Below are 10,713 nucleotides of genomic sequence, written 5' to 3' on the forward strand. Positions count from 1 at the left end.
AATTCATACAGCAGGACAGCCAGCAACAATTCAGATTATAAACAAGGGTAATGCAAAAAGTGGAATACCTAATTAATTAATTAAGCAGGACAGCCAGTAATGATGCAGATGACAAACAGGGGAGAATACAAAAACAGTGATACTCGTTGTAACCAACTTAACTGCAACTGCTACAGACGTAGCAGTTTCTCCTACTCACCACCGCCGTCGAAGGAGAGGATCCGCTTCTTGCCGGGCCATCCCCAAGATGGCCAAACGGCATTTTCTGCCAACCACCGCGCATGTGGGTGCCACACCAAAGATGGCTGATGGGAGGAACAAACGGCAAACTGCACATGCGTGCACCCTGTGTCTAGGATTCTTCAGCTCCTACTTGGGTGAGGAGGCTACCAGAAACTTGAGGCCCTGGCTTTCCCATGATACAACTGTTTTTTTGGGGGTCCCAGGCACAAAGCCGGGTCTGTTGAGATCCAATTTAGAGAAGACTAAAGGAGGAGAGATATGAGAGGGACTTTCTTGAGCAATCAACCACGCATTACTGGGATGTGTTGATTCTAGGATCTTTCGTTCAATTTTTTCCTAATCACTGAACTGTACCGTCTTTCCTCACTCTCTTCATTGTTCACTCTCCATCTTTGTAACAGGTGATTCCTTTGTCAGGCCTTGATGTGACCCTCTGGCCCTTTGATCCTGTAGACAGGAAGCCCTGGTAACTTGGAGACCACATCAAACAGAAGTCCTTTCCATCTATCTGGAAGCTTTTGCTTTTGTCCTCGGCCTGTATCTCTGGTGTCATGTTGCCTCCTGTTTTGTTCATTCAGTTTAGCAGCAGCCTGGATAGCCATTTCATAGGCTCTCTGAGGAAACTCCCAGTCTTAGGTCTATGGGTAAGTGTGCTTCCCTACCAAACATTAAGACATACAGTTAAAGCCCTGTAGATTCATGCCTGGTGCAGTTGTAGGCAAGCACTAGACCATTTACATGTCGGCTCCAAACCCTTTTCTCTATAATCAGCATTTTCAGAAGGGTCCTGTTGAATCTCTCAGGCTAAACGTCACCTCCTGGAGAGTAGTCTTTGAATTATTTCCTTTTAGTATGCTCAAGAATGATGACCCGGCTCTCAAAATCCCTAGCCTGATCAGAGTGTATCTGATGTGTCACCGCCGTTTAGTGGGAAATGCTTGTGCGTAGCAGGGGGGAAGTGAACAGTGACACCAGGGCATTCCCAATACTAGCAGAGTTTTCAATACACAAAAAATCCTTGCAGACAGGGTCCATTGAAACAGTACTTTTAACGTATCTGAACGTATCCTTTGCAAGTCTTGCACTAGACCATAAGTCTTGTCTACCCCAAGATATCAATACTGGTCAGGTAGCGCTCTCAGAACATTCCACTGAATCCTGAAGAAGGGTTGTGTTATTCAATAATCCTATACAGCAACCCTTCATCCAGATGTAATTTGTTTCATTCTGTCTGGAAGTTCTCCTTATGACATGAGGGTAGAATGATAGGGGGGGATTAGAATTATTTGCCTTTATGGCCTTGAGGACTTTCCCAATATACCAATCTTGAGACTGAGCTCTTCACCTATCCAATTCCGTGATAGCTAACCATTGTTGTAAGATAATAAGATCACTGAACTCCACTGGTAAAGCTCTAGGAGAACAGCTAATAGAGTCTAATCCTCTGAGCTTGGTAACATCTTCTGTCTTCTCTATGCCATATCGCACAGAGCCCTCATCCAAGGTCCAGAGACCTCTTCTCATTCCTCTTCTTCATTGTAAGGGCAGGGCCGGAAAGTAGGAAAAAAAGAAACACAAAAATGTAAGTATTACCAATAAGATAGTTAGGGGTTATAGAAAAGCAGACCCACAAAATTACAAAATTAATATAAACGGGGGGTGTGGCTGGAGTAATACACATGGCAGTGGGGGCATCAATAGAGAAGAGGGTGGTTGGGCATTACATTAACCCATACAAAAATGGTGGGGGCATCAATACACAAGGGAGAGTGTTGGCTGGGGCATCACATAAATCAATATACAAGAGTGTGGGGGCATAAATTCACAAAAGGGGGCACACAGGTTGTGGCGGGACACATTAATCAATACTAAACGGGGCCTGGTTGAGGCATCAATACACAAGGGGGGGGGGAAGAGGCAGTTAAAGACAAAGTAGTGCAGAAAAAAATGTATGCTTCAGTGCAGCAGAGCTTGTCCTGGTGTATGTGTGTGTTGGGTGTCGGTGTGGCAGAGCCTGTCCTGGTGTGTTTTTGGTCATCTGTGTCATGTAATTTTTACTAATCCAGAGATAAAACGCCCTCCTGAATATGTAGTCACTTCAGAGGACAAAACTTTCCAGACCCAGAAATCAGTGAGAGGAAAAGTATCGTGTTATTTACTCTCTTTCAATCTGCATATTTTATTAAAAAGGATTAGTGATTTTTAGTGATGTACTCCCAGTCCCATCACATAACATATTTCATACATCTGCCGAGCTCTGAAGTCATCTTTATCCAGAACATATGGATGATGGGGAGTAAGATTTTGTCCATTCCCAGGTACTTATTTGGGCCTTTTAACACTTTTGGTTCCTGGGAATTTAATGTGGTATTTAATATAGTTTTAAAAAGAATGATTTATAGCTATTTGGATGGTAAATAGTGTGGCTCAGATAGGCGTGTGTAAGGGGTGTGGCGTGTGGACACAAGAGCTTGACCACGTGATACAATACATGGGGCTGGTGTCCAAATATTTCCAGGGCTGCTTTTCATTCCCAGTCTGGCCCTGGGTGAGGGGGATCATCACTAACATTTTTAGGGGCCCGGTTTGTATTTCAAGTTGAAATGGTAATTTACTCTTGTCAACTGCACTTGGGCTTGGGTGAGGGACACTATGCCAAAAACACCTGTAGTCTGGTTACATATTTGGATAACCTCTCATGTTTTTTTTGACAGGTGGTATAGAACTGATTAAGAAGATCTTCAGAAACTTCCACTTCTCCATATGATCGTTGTAGTACCAGCAGGTACTCCTGGGCATCCCTTTAATTGCCAGTAATTACAAGATGTTGCTTTATCTTGGGTCATACAAGCTATGATAAAAATTTTGGCAGCATTCCCCAAAAATGCAGTTAAGGTTCAAAGTGGGTACATGTGTTAAACATTTAGAGCCCAATAACTCAGATGGGGCTAATCATGTATTAGCAAATGAAAACTCATCAGGAAACTATCAAAGACAGGGCGCAAAAGAAAACAAAAGAAAAAAGGCTATAGTTCACCATTGCAATGCCAGAGATTTCTATAATAAAAATCTCAGATCACTCTAAAATTAAACCTTTATTAATATTTTAAAAAATCTCCAAAAAAACAAAAAACAACTTACATTAATATATTAATTTAACTCTATGGACAAGCAAAGATAATATTACAGGGGCGTCCAACATGCGGCCCGTGGGCCAAATGCGGCCCGCGGAACCTCAAGGTGCGGCCCGCATGAGATTGGCTGCCAGGATCACAAGAGCCCTGCTGCTTACTTGTGGGAGGGTCTATTCTCTGCTCCAGTCCTGCTTCCTCTGTGGGGAGAACGAGGGAGGCCACGCCCCCTGCTGAAGTCTGATCGGTATCGAGAGCAGGTAAGGGGGTGGGGGAGGTTGTGTGAATGAGTATGTCAGATTGAGGGAATTAATCTGTGAATGAATGAATTTGTGTGTGTGTGATAGTATGGATGTGTAAGTGCTGGAACCTAGGCATAATGGGAATGTTAGCAATCACACTCCTATCATGCCAAGTCAGCCAGTACATGCTGAAACCTAGCTAGCTGCCCCCTTTGTGTATCGATGCTGCCAGCAGTATGGGGTCTGCACTTACAGCCACCCTGTACCAGCACGTATTGGCTGACTTTGGATGATAGGAGTGTGATTGCTAACAGCAATCACAGTCCCATCATGCCTAGGTTCCAGCATTCACTGGTTGCCTGGGTATAAAAAGAGTGTGTTTGCTGTTAGCAATTTTCGGTTTTGGTCCAGAATTTTCATTTTAGTGCATCGCTAAAATAAATAGAACCATTTTATTTTTACTTATCCAGAATCCTGAATTTGTAGGCCCAGAAATCCCAGAAATCAGTGAGAGGAAAAGTAAAGGTTTTGCGTAATTTACTTTATTTTAATCTGCATATTTTATTAAAGGCCATATTTTCTCTCAGTGAAAAATGAGTGCGGCCCTCGCACGTATACAATTCTGATGAAGCGGCCCACTGCAGAAAAAACTTGGACACCCCTGTAATATTACAATTTAAACCAGCTTCTAATGCAGGCTGTGTGTGTGCCCCCCTTTCTCTTGTGTTTTTTTTTTCCAATGCAGCAGGACACTGTCTGACATACCTCCCCGCTTCCAGCATGCTCTCTGCATCTGCCAAGAAATTAGAGGAGATAAGAAAATGGCTGTAGAAGGAAAGATGCAAACAGTAGAGCTAAAAGGGACTTTGCCGTAGCTTATGCTTTCTGGCAATGTATCGGATTCTTTTTGGCCTTGATACCATACTAAGATATAAAACTCAATGTTCATCTTAGTGGAAAAATACGATTTCCTTTAGGCTCAAAAAGACCAAGGTAGAATGTTAATTAAACTCACCTAGAGAGCATATGTGACAGCTTAATAGCTATCATGTATAAATAGCTGTAGTATTACATATCCTAAAATAGTAATGTTCCTGTAACATGAACATTAGTAATGTGTACACAATTATTATTATTATCCTTTATTTATATAGCGCCAACAGTTTACGCAGCGCTTAATACAATACATAAATTCAAGGGATATGACAAGACAAGAATTGACAGACTAAGACAAACCGATAAATTTGGTGGAGAGAGCCCTGCTTGCAAGCTTACAATCTAGAGGGAAATGGGGTGACAAACATAAGGCATAGAGAAAGGGTGAGAGGTAGTGTGGTGGTTGTATCGATGACAGGGAAGTTCTAGCAGCTAAGATGGTATGCTTCTCTAAAGAAGTGGGTTTTTATATGTTTCTTGAATGTCGGGAGGGAGGGTGAATGCTGAAGGTTCCTTGGGAGTAGATTCCAGAGAATGAAATCTTGTAGACGGGAAAAGGAAGAGGTAATGAGTGAGGAGGAGAGCCTTAGCCCATGGGAGGAACGTAGGGATCGAGTAGGAGAGTATTTGCTAATGAGGTCAGAAATGTACGGAGGAGCAGTATTATGGATTGCCTTATAGGTCAGTACCAGGATCTTAAATTTAATTCTAAAGGTAATTGGGAGCCAGTGGAGGGTTTCACAGAGGGGGAAGCAGAAGAGGAGCGACGTGCAAGGAAGATGAGCCTAGCAGCGGCATTTAGGATAGACTGTAGAGGAGAGAGTCGAGACAGTGGAGTGCCAACCAGAAGAGTGTTGCAGTAGTCAAGACGGGAAATGATAAGTGAATGAACCAGAGTTTTTATGGATTCTTGGGTGAGGAATGGGCGGATACGAGAGATGTTTTTTAGGTGCAAGCGGCAGGATCTGGCGAGGGACTGAATGTGAGGGATGAATTAAATTACATATTTAGAATGCAGATTTATTCATAAGACATTTTGATGACTGCTAAAGAAAATGCATTATCTACCTTAGAACAATATCAATTTCCTCTAGATTGAAAGCTTGTTTCAGTAGGGCCCACCTCACCTGTTGTTTCTGTAAGTCAGATTATTATGTTATATAATACTTGTGATTGACTGTGCTCCCATTGTACAATGCTACAGAATATGATGGCGCTATATAAAATACATAATAATAATACTTATAAAGGAATACTAACACAAAACTATTGGAAGACAAAAGTTCTAATGAGGGGCATATAAATCCCACCCATGGACCTACTTTATCTCCCTCTCCAGAATGGTATGGCAACCTTAGACCAAAATGGTTGAATTAAAACTACTCTTGAGTATTGAGGGATTAAAGTTGTTGCTCTGTTTCTTTAAATGTTGCCAGAACTTAAATTTAAGGTTTGATACATGCCGAAACCTATACATGTGCCTGAAATGTTTTTAAGATATTGAATTATTCATTTCCTTTAAGAACTAAATGGACTGTAACTGTCTATGTTCCCAAGACCACAGTATGATTTTCACTAAAGTTGTGCACCAGGAAACACTAAACTATCCCTTCCAACATATTAATCCGCAAGAATGATTGCCTGGACCTATCTTTCAAAAGAACCAATAACAACCTAGCCTAGTAGTACAGGCGGTATGAAAAATAGGGGACCGGCGTTGGTAAATGCGAAGAAAAATAGTAGTAATAGTAGTAGTGAAACAACCTGGTAAAAATGAGCATACTAAGTTACAAAGAAGTGTTTCAAGTCTTAACAGATCTAGGCTTTTATCGTAATTGATACCTCACTGTACTCATTCATACTAGGATGCCATATGGATTAATTTTTTAGAAGGGTATCACTGGTGAACACATAATCTCCATTCTCCACTCCTAGGTCTATGAAGCAGCTAATTTTTTTCTGAAACATATAGGATAGCAAAAGTATCTCATGGGCTGCATGCCAACCCTTCATTACATGAATCCACCAGCAAGACTGCTCCAGGGACTGGTGACCAGGACCCACGGCGCCTCTAAGCATCTGAAAATCGCTTCAAACAAAGTCCCACACTCCAAGGTTAGTCATATATAATATAATTTATTATAATAGATAAAGTGCCAGTGAATCAAGTGGATTCAGGAAGAAAATCAGTGCTTGCTTAAGTAATGTTGCATATTTTATCAATGTGAAAAAAAAACAGTTCATAACTCATAATGTATATATGCCGTTTGTATGATGGAAAAGGCCCCTGGGAATTGGTGGGGCTGAATGGACAGGGAGCATGTATGAGTGTGGGTGAGTGCTATGTGATTGGTGTATGTAAATTTAGGGGTCCCTGAGGGGATAAAAGGTGACCCTTCTGTGACCCTGGTCATTGCCACTTTTTGAGACCGCTAGCAATCACTTACTATTGCCCACCCTCCCCTCTTTTATTTATTGTTTGTTTTTCGATCTTTAATGATTATTCTTTATTCTTCTTTCCTTGTCAAAGCAGTTGTGTCCTTGCTGGTAAAAGAGTGGTTGTAAGTTACGGTTATTACGCTGATGAAGGAAGGGAAGTTGGGCTCAATCCTCCCCTGACCTCTGGTATGGTCAATGACCTTGGACATGCCCACCAAGCTTAAGGTCGGCTGGTGGTTAGCATGATTGTGGGCAGCGGAGCGAGCTGTCAGTATTGTTGGATGAGGAGGGAGGTGAGTTCCATCTTATTGTGTGGTTGTAACCGATGTTAGAGGGAGCGGGCGAGGACAATGCTAATTTTGTACTGTGTTAGGAGAGTTTTGTATTATTTGGGATGTGGTTTGTCTATATTGGATGTATATTTCTTTATATTTGTTATGTACTAAAAGCTGTGGCCTATTTAATCCATAATGTTGTGGCGTGTCCTTTATTTTGTGGTTTCAGGGAAAACATAGAAAGTGACGGCAGATAAGAACCAGTAGGCCCATCCAGTCTGCCCAACCTCTGAGTACTTTCCTTTAGTGCTTGCCCTTATCCTATATCTAGCTTGGCCTTATGCCTATCCCATGCTTGCTTAAATGACTTTACTGTATTAACATCTACCACTTCTGCTGGAAGGCTATTCCATGCGTCCACTACCCTTTCCGTAAAGTAATATTTTCTGATGTTACCATTAAACCTTTGCCCCTGTAGTTTATGGTTGTGTCCTCTTGTTGTGGTAGTATTTCTCCTTTTAAATAAACTATCTTCCTTTACCTTATTGATTCCCTTTAAGTATTTAAATGTTTCTATCATATCCCCCTCTCCAGTACTGTACACAATACTCCAAGTGAGGTCTTACCAGTGATCTGTACAACGGCATGAGCACTTCCCTCTTTCTACTGCTAATACCTCTTGCTATACAACCAAGCATTCTGCTAGCATTACCTGCTGCTCTTCTGCATTGTCTGCCTACCTTTAAATCCTGAGAAATAATTACCCCTAAATCCTTTTCCTCACACGTTGAGGTTAGGACACTATCAAATATTCTATACTCTGCCCTTGGGTTTTTATGCCCCAGGTGCATTACTTTGCATTTATCTACATTAAATGCCAATTGCGACAGCTCTGACCATTTTTCCAGTTTACCTAGATAGAAGCCAAATGGCAAACTTCCTCCAGGAACATCAACCCTGTTGCAAATTTTTGTATCGTCAGCAAATAAACATACCTTTCCATCAGGACCATCTGCAATATCACTAATTAAAATATTAAAAGAGAATGGGTCCAAGTACAGATCCCTGAGGTATCCCACTGGTAACAAGACCTTGTTCTGAATATACGCCATTGACTACAACCCTCTGTTGTCTGTCACTCAGCCACTCCTTAATCCATTCAACAACATTGGGATCTAAACCCAGAGATTGCAGTTTATTTATAAGTCTTCTATGTGGGACAGTGTCCAAGGCCTTACTGAAATCCAGATACGCAATGTCTACTGCACCACCTTGATCAATTACTTTAGTCCCCCAATCAAAGAAATCAATAAGATTTGTTTGGCAAGATCTTCCTGAGGAAAACCCATGTTGTTTTTGATCTTGAAACCCATGTGACTTCAGATGTTCAATAATCATTTCCTTTAACATTGTTTCCATTAATTTCCCTACTACAGATGTAAGACTAACTGGCCTGTAGTTGCCCGACTCCTCCCTACTGCCTTTTTTGTGAATAGGCACAACATTCGCTACTTTCCAATCACCAGGGACAACTCCCGTTACCAATGATTCGTTAACTGATATATTTAACGGTTTTGTTAGTACACCCCGAAGCTCTTTTAATAACTTGGGGTGTATCCCATCAGGCCCCATCGACTTATTTGTCTTTACCTTAGACAACTGAAGTAGAACCTCCGCCTCGATAAACTCACATATTTCAAATGATTCAGTCTTTTTTCCCAACTGAGGTCCCATTCCCTCATTTTCATTTGTAAAAACTGAACAGAAATACTCATTGAGGCAGTCAGCTAAACCTTTATCCTCTTCTACATATATTCCTTTTGTTTTTAGTCTAACTAATCCTTGTTTAACTTTCCTTTTCTCATTTATATATCTAAAAATGTTTTATCTCAATTTTTTACTGAGAGGGCAATTCGCTCTTCTGCATTTGATTTCGCAGATCTTATAACTTTCTTTGCCTCTTTCTGCCTAATTTTATAGATCTGTCTATCTTCCTCAAAAGGGGGTAATGGTTTGTTTCTGGGGTTAGCACGGTCCCCACTACCTTCATACATGTGGGAAACTTGTAAGCCGAGTAATAAAACATGGTAACATTATGTTTTTCTTTGTAAAATTCCTGCTTATTAGTTTGATTAGTATCCCCAGTGATATGGTCCGCTAAATATTGCAAATCCAGACACTTACAAACACTTCAGTAGTGCCCATGCTTGCGTGTGACTGACCATACAAATTATGCCAATAAAACAATATTTAATTAAGAGCAGTAGGAAGAAGAAAAAGACAGCCACAAATGAAAATTATTGTAATCAGAAAGAGCTGATGCATATTTTGCCATATTTACAAAATTTTATTTTTTTTGTCTTCAGCAATACAGTGCATAACCTCAGGCAATAAAGCCATTAGGGAAAGTTTAGTATTCCTGCATGTTTAATGACATGGAAAAACTGGACAAAATAGGGCAAATCTTACACATAAATATTTATTGTTTATGTAACGGTCTCGTGTGTTGATTGGTGCTATCAGGCCAGGACTGACAATCTAGCCCACCAGGCAAATGTTAAACACTCACATGCTAGGGCAGCAGACCAAATGCTATTGTGTGTGGCCCACTGGCTGAATATATCCAGCCACAAAATAGTTGAATAGATAAGGCAATGGTTGAGTGACAGGAGGCAGAATGTTGCAGTTAATGGTTTATATTCAAAATAGTACATTAGAAGAATGATCACGAGTATGTGAGCTGCGGTTTAAGGTTGATAAACATAAAATAATGCACTTGGGATGTAAAAATCACAAGGCAGAATATAGCATTGGCAAGGTCGTAGCTGGAGTATTTGGCACCCCTGGTGTATCCCAGATATTGGGATACATTAAAATTAATAATGTATTTAATATATTAAGTTAAAATAAATTTCATTTTACTGAGCAGGTAATACTGCTTTCTATTATAACACCCCCCCCTCAAAAAAACCCCACAGGTATAAAGTGACCGCTCTAGTCTTTAAACCCTTAATGACAAAGCCTGTACATGTACGGGCTGAAAATGCATTGTTTTCAATGGGTTTTGGGACCACCCATTGTCCTTAAGGGGTTAAAGTGAAATGGGATTTGCATCCTGTGCTTGCTACATTGCTGAAAATTGATGAACGGCTTCATCAAAGCTATATTTGCGTCTACTTTATACTAACCAGACATTGATGGTGGAATTAACAGACCTCCTTTTCCCTTGATTTTGGTCTGGTTAAAGGGAGATCCATGATATCCTCATCTGGTCCTGCTCCTCCAGCAGGGGGCACATACCTAGGGCCAGCCTGGTGGCATCCCCTGATGAGTGGCACCCAGGGCAAACCGCCCCTTAGGTAAGCCACTGAGAGAAATGGATTAGTAGCAAGAAGTGCTAGGTGGTTCTGCCACTTGACAGTTCTGGAGACCCCATCTCCAGAAGGA

Source organism: Sceloporus occidentalis, unplaced genomic scaffold (assembly GCF_023333645.1).
Source record: "Sceloporus occidentalis isolate IW3139 unplaced genomic scaffold, rSceOcc1.0.p SCAF_25, whole genome shotgun sequence".
Taxonomy (NCBI): domain Eukaryota; kingdom Metazoa; phylum Chordata; class Lepidosauria; order Squamata; family Phrynosomatidae; genus Sceloporus; species Sceloporus occidentalis.